Raw genomic sequence first — 5474 nt, 5'->3', positions numbered from 1 at the left:
CAGAGTGAACAGGTGAGGGAGGGGAGGAGGGCAGACTGATCACTAATCAATCACTGATACCGTCGTCATCTTGGACTGATTAAAAAATAAAAATGCCAAAGTTGGTGACAAACCAAACCTGGGTGTCCACACAAATAAAGTCTTTGTGTGAAACACTGCCATTGTGCTGTTTACAGACAGTCTGCTGTCTGTAGTTTGATAGAGACAGAGAGGGTCGTGTCTAGAAGGGAACCCTAGACCCGCGAAAGATCGTGCGAGTTTGAGACACTGATCACTGACCTGCTGTAATGGAAAAAATACTCACATTCTTTACTTTGGTATTTTTTTTACAGATTTTTACAGGTTTACAGAACCTTTTCACGGTTTTTGCCATTTGTCTTATAGAAAACCTCTCTTACTTGACGTACTGTTTACAATATCCACTTTTTTTGTAAGAATTTTTGTACTTCTGAGGCACTATCCTTACTTCTATTGTTCTTCTGCACAATAAATGCTCAAAAATTACATTATATCTTTGCTGTTGTTGTTGTTTTAGAAAAACCCATTCAAAAACACTTTTACACCGCAACATTTATACCGCGATATATACCGTTACCGTGAAGGGATTCAATTTATACCGTGATATGAATTTTGGGTCATACCGCCCAGCCCTAGCTTGGCTCCATCTGCTGGACAAAAAGAGTCACTGCACGGCCTATCAAGTGAACGGTCAAACAATTCAGCAGCACATGGAGAGTCAGTTTACAGCCTCTGCAAAGCCTCTAAAGCAATAGTAAAATAAAATATCATAATTATTTTCTAAAAGAGAGTCACAAAAGATGAAATTAGTCCAGAGAAGTTGAATTTTGGAGCCATATGGCTCACAGAATAAAGAAAAAATGTCTTTATAACTTCGGCTATTGTGCTGTTTCACCTCCTTTGTGGCAGTCCTTTCACCTTGCTGGGGGATGCAGCTTGCACTGGCTCAGGTCTTCACTTACACCAGACCATTCTGAAATACAGAGAAAAGGCCTGGTGTCAATGTAATAAACCCAAATAATATCGAAAGGAAGGCATTCAGACCAAAAATTAGAGCAAAACTGTCCTCAAAATCACTATTAACAATAATAAAAATAATAACAATATTGACGGTGAAATACACCTCAAGTAATGAAACAAACCTTAACTACCAACTCTCAGGAAAGGTCAGAAGGTCACATTGCTTCAAAAACTGCTCATTCTTACAAAAGAGGATGGACCCCTGAAGGAATTTAGGGTAAAAACATTTCACAATCAGCATTACTTCCAGCTGGGGCACAGGGGGGGAGAGGATTTAGCAACTGGTCAACCGTTTTAAATAAAACTCTAGGATTGTGTTGATGTTTGGAAATAAGGTCAGAAAAATAATATGTTCTTGCATTCTTGACCATTTTGTTAAAATGTAACAATAACCCCTTCATAGTAATGAGATGTACATGGAGCTTGGATTTTTTCCATCTGCGCTCAGCTTTCCTACATTCTCTTTTGCAGCTGCGAATGTCATCATTTATCCAGGGTTGTTTTCTTGCTGAGGACTTAGACCTAACTTTAAGAGGTGCAATGGCATTGAGAGTAGACAAGCAGATTGAATTGAAGCAGTTGGCCAGATCATTGGTATTGGGATGTTCAGACAGTTGTGAACTTTGATCACCAAACAGTGTGCGGAACTCTAAGATACTGCGCTCAAGAAATCGAGTGGGCAAGGTGCTGGGTGTAGCTGGTAACCCTAACCCACACTCAACAGCTGCCTTTATAATATCACAATGTTTGAATTCTGCTTCTGCTACAAACTGCTTATTTGGTCGAGCCATTCTGAAACAACAGAAACACACACACAAATGTTTTTATAAAGCAGTGTAACATTAATTTAGTGCAATGATGAACACTCAATAGCTACCTTTATGATATAATAATGTTTGAATTATGTACAACATTTGACTGTCTGTTGCTTAAGAATTTAAAAAACAATGACTGTTATGAATGAGAAAAGTCATAGCCAGCATGTCCTAATTGATCTAGATTTTTAAATGCTTAAACAGAGTCTCTACTCCGAATTTCTTATCAACTCATTTCTAAATTTACAGGTTCCCACACACATAAAAATACTCAGTTTCACTGCTCTAACAGAACTACTACTACATTCAAACTATGATTACCAGAAGTATTGTCAGTGGTTCCTTTGATGATAAACAAGACGTATCTCGGCTGGCCGTTCAGGACTCTCAGACTCTCTCAACGCAGCGTTGGCTCTAGACAAGAAAAATCTCATTATAAATGTTATAATGAGGCAAACAGAAAAAACATGAAGAACATCATTACAAATAGATTTGGAAAACAAGTACACATTTAACTGTAAACAAGTATTAACTCTATTAAAAACCAAGCCTATATAGCAGGGGTATTCAACTAAAATTCAAAGAGGTCCAGTTAAAGAAAATTTCCTAAAGCAAAAGTCCGGAACATCATAATGTCTAACTTGTGTTATGAGAGTGATATATACTGAAGTAGTGTAGTAGTGGTATCAACATATCAGGGGGGTGTCAAACTCTTTTTAGTTCAGGGGCCACATACAGACCAATTTGATCTCAAGTGGGCTGGACCGGTAAAATTAAAGCATAATCTATCAATTATTCTGGCGATTAATTGAGTAATCAGATAAGAAATATTGCGTGGTCTGCATTTTTTTTCTATTACATTACTTTTGCTTTATTTAAGGACAATGGTAATATACAAAAGAGAAGATAAGACAGGTCTATTAAATGAACAACTATAAATTACTAAAGTAAAAATACTCAGTAAAGTAACTTTACTTTTACTGTAGATTTGCTTTTACTGTTTTTACTTTACTTTCTACTCTTTTTCCAAGTACAAAGGTAAAAGTAAAGGTAGTAATGTCTGCAGAAACCACAAACAGAAGATGCAACTAACTCTTTTAACTAAAACAGTCACCAGAATGTTTTGTTCACATGTTAAAATCACATTTTTCTTCTGGAGCAGGACGCTCCCAGACCCCCAGGTGACTTGGGACTGGTTTTCCAACATGCCACCTTTTTCTCCTCTTATGAGTTTGCAGGTCTGTATTTAGTCATCCAAAAATACCAATATGAATACCATTAAAGTTACAACAACAGCAATAAAAATGTTGATTTTTCAAAAAAGGAAACAATAACATGCAAAATTTTTAAATTGTAATTCAGTAAAAACACTAATACCACAATGTAAAAATACCTAAGTAAAGAATCTGAGTATTTTTTTCCATCACAGCAGGTCAGTGATCAGTGTTTCAGTGAATAGTGTTTTATTTATGGCAGCCTGCCACATTAAAAACATCGACACCACGATATGATTTTCTATTTTTGGAGCTGCGCACCTTTCTCAGTCGTGTCTAGAAGCTCTAACTCTTTATTTGCACAATTCTCGCAAGATTTGTGTTCGTTATTTCTACTAAAATAATCAAACTCGCACAATCTTTCGCAGGTCTAGGGTTCCCTTCTAGACACGACCCTCTCTGTCTCTCTGTCAAACTAATGACAGCAGACTGTCTGTAAACAGCATGATGTTACACTCTGCAGTGTTTCACACAAAGACTTTATTTGTGTGGACACCCAGTTTTGATTTGTCACCAATTTTGGCATTTTTATTTTTTAATCAGTCCGAGATGACGACGGTATCAGTGATTGATTAGATCAATGTGCCCTCCTCCCCTCCCTCACCTGTTCACTCTGCTGTGAGAAGATCTCAAAGTTTCTCACAGAGGAACACAGACTCTCCCGTTTTAAGTATAGGCCTCCTTATACAGTTGTTTAATTTTATAAGTGCATCTGGTTGGTGTCGATGTCATTAACCATCACATAAGTTTTGACTGTTGTAATAAACTCAGTCATTAACAACAGTCTCCTCCACACGCGGCTTCTCTGCAGTTGGTCTGTGCCCTTCTGATCAGCTAAACCAGCGCCAGAAAGACTAGAATAGTTGCGCCAGTTAAAATAGAAGCGTCCCATCAAAATTTAAAATCTATTAAGAATTTATTGGTTATAGGTCCATGTCCATATAGGACGGCGTGTGGGTCAGGACTCGGACCGCGGTCCGCCTGTTAGGGACCCCTGCTATATAGGATACTTACAGATGGTCTGGGTCCATCTGAAGATTAGCAATGAATGTTGAGTAAAAAGCACATAGCTGCACTGCCTTTTCCTGTCCCTGGGAGGAGAGGAGAGGAGAGGAGAGGAGAGGAGAGGAGAGGAAACTTTAGCGCCATGTCTGGAAATCAGCAGTTTTCAGAGTCATGGTGTAACACTATAGTGTTCATGACTGACAGAAAAACACAGTCACATACCAGGTACAGGTCAGGTATATTTGTCGTAACCTCTCAGTGTGGCTTAGCTGTGCAAAGCACACTCAAGTGTTGCTGTCGGTACCGCACTGCTTCGTTGACATGTGTCCTACTTCACGTTTGGTCAAGACATATAGCTGCACTACCTGTTCCTGTCCCTCGGTCTATGTGGCTCTGGTTATGTGACGAGAGGAGAGGACACTATAAGACTGATGATGTAGACGGCCAACACAAACAACCCACAGTTATTTGTTGTCTGGAAATCAACAGTTTTCAGAGTCATGCTGTAACACTACAGTGTTTATGACTCACAGAAAAACACAGTCGCATACGAGGTACAGGTCAGGCAGTTGTCAGGTGTATTCATCGTAGCCTCTCAGTGTGGCTTAGCTGTGCAAAGCACTGTCAAATGTTGCTGGAGCCCTCCTTGATTTCTGTTTGTTGTTCATGAAGGACACAAGCACACAAACATAAAAAAAGGATATGACAGTTGGCATATACCATAACAGTCTGTGGTTTTGCGCATGTACATCACAGAAATCTCTGTTTAACACTTGAGTGTCAGAGCAAAACAGAAGGAGCAGTGACTGAACCTTTAAATGTTTTCACATTATAACTATTGGTCATACTAATGGTATGCACAATCTATGAACTGTAAAGTTGACTTACAGCATGTTTGACTCCAGCTCAAGATGACTGCTGATGTTGCTTGTTGCTTCATTGACGTGTGTCCAACTTCACATCTTGTCAGAGCCTTGTGAGAGGAAGAGAAAAATGTTACACCATTGATGCATATAAAAAAAGCACAATACAGACAGTGTACATTACATGCTTATATACCACTAATACACAATAAAAAAGAGACACATATCATGCATGGGAGTAGGCTGTTCTTATTTACCTGGCACAGATCGATGGTGGTGTGGTGGTCGGAGTGGTGTGTTCCTGTGAGTTTTGTCTCTCCATCTCTGGAACATGTTTGTTTCCTGTTAAGAACAAGTGCACAAACACAGATCAACACTCATTTACATGTTTACCTCTGCAAATGAAAATAATAAAAAAAAAAAATTTCAAGATGTTGTAAGTTATGTATGTTAATTATTTCATGTTTATAGATCAGTGG

The 5474-nt window shown here is 38.6% G+C and overlaps 1 long non-coding RNA gene across 1 annotated transcript; it reads right to left on the bottom strand.

Annotated features, from left to right (window-relative positions):
• Nucleotides 1-563: 563 nt before the first annotated feature.
• Nucleotides 564-5107, bottom strand: LOC146304433 (uncharacterized). The gene is made up of 3 exons (XR_014769356.1): nucleotides 5021-5107; nucleotides 2175-2267; nucleotides 564-991 (listed from the first exon to the last, which is right to left on the bottom strand). It is a non-coding gene; the product is annotated as an uncharacterized LOC146304433 (long non-coding RNA).
• Nucleotides 5108-5474: the final 367 nt, after the last annotated feature.

The sequence above is a fragment of the Lutjanus erythropterus genome, chromosome 12_unloc_1 (assembly GCF_056507025.1).
Source record: "Lutjanus erythropterus isolate fLutEry1 chromosome 12_unloc_1, fLutEry1.hap2, whole genome shotgun sequence".
Taxonomy (NCBI): domain Eukaryota; kingdom Metazoa; phylum Chordata; class Actinopteri; order Lutjaniformes; family Lutjanidae; genus Lutjanus; species Lutjanus erythropterus.
This window is presented reverse-complemented; position numbering and strand designations above follow the sequence as displayed.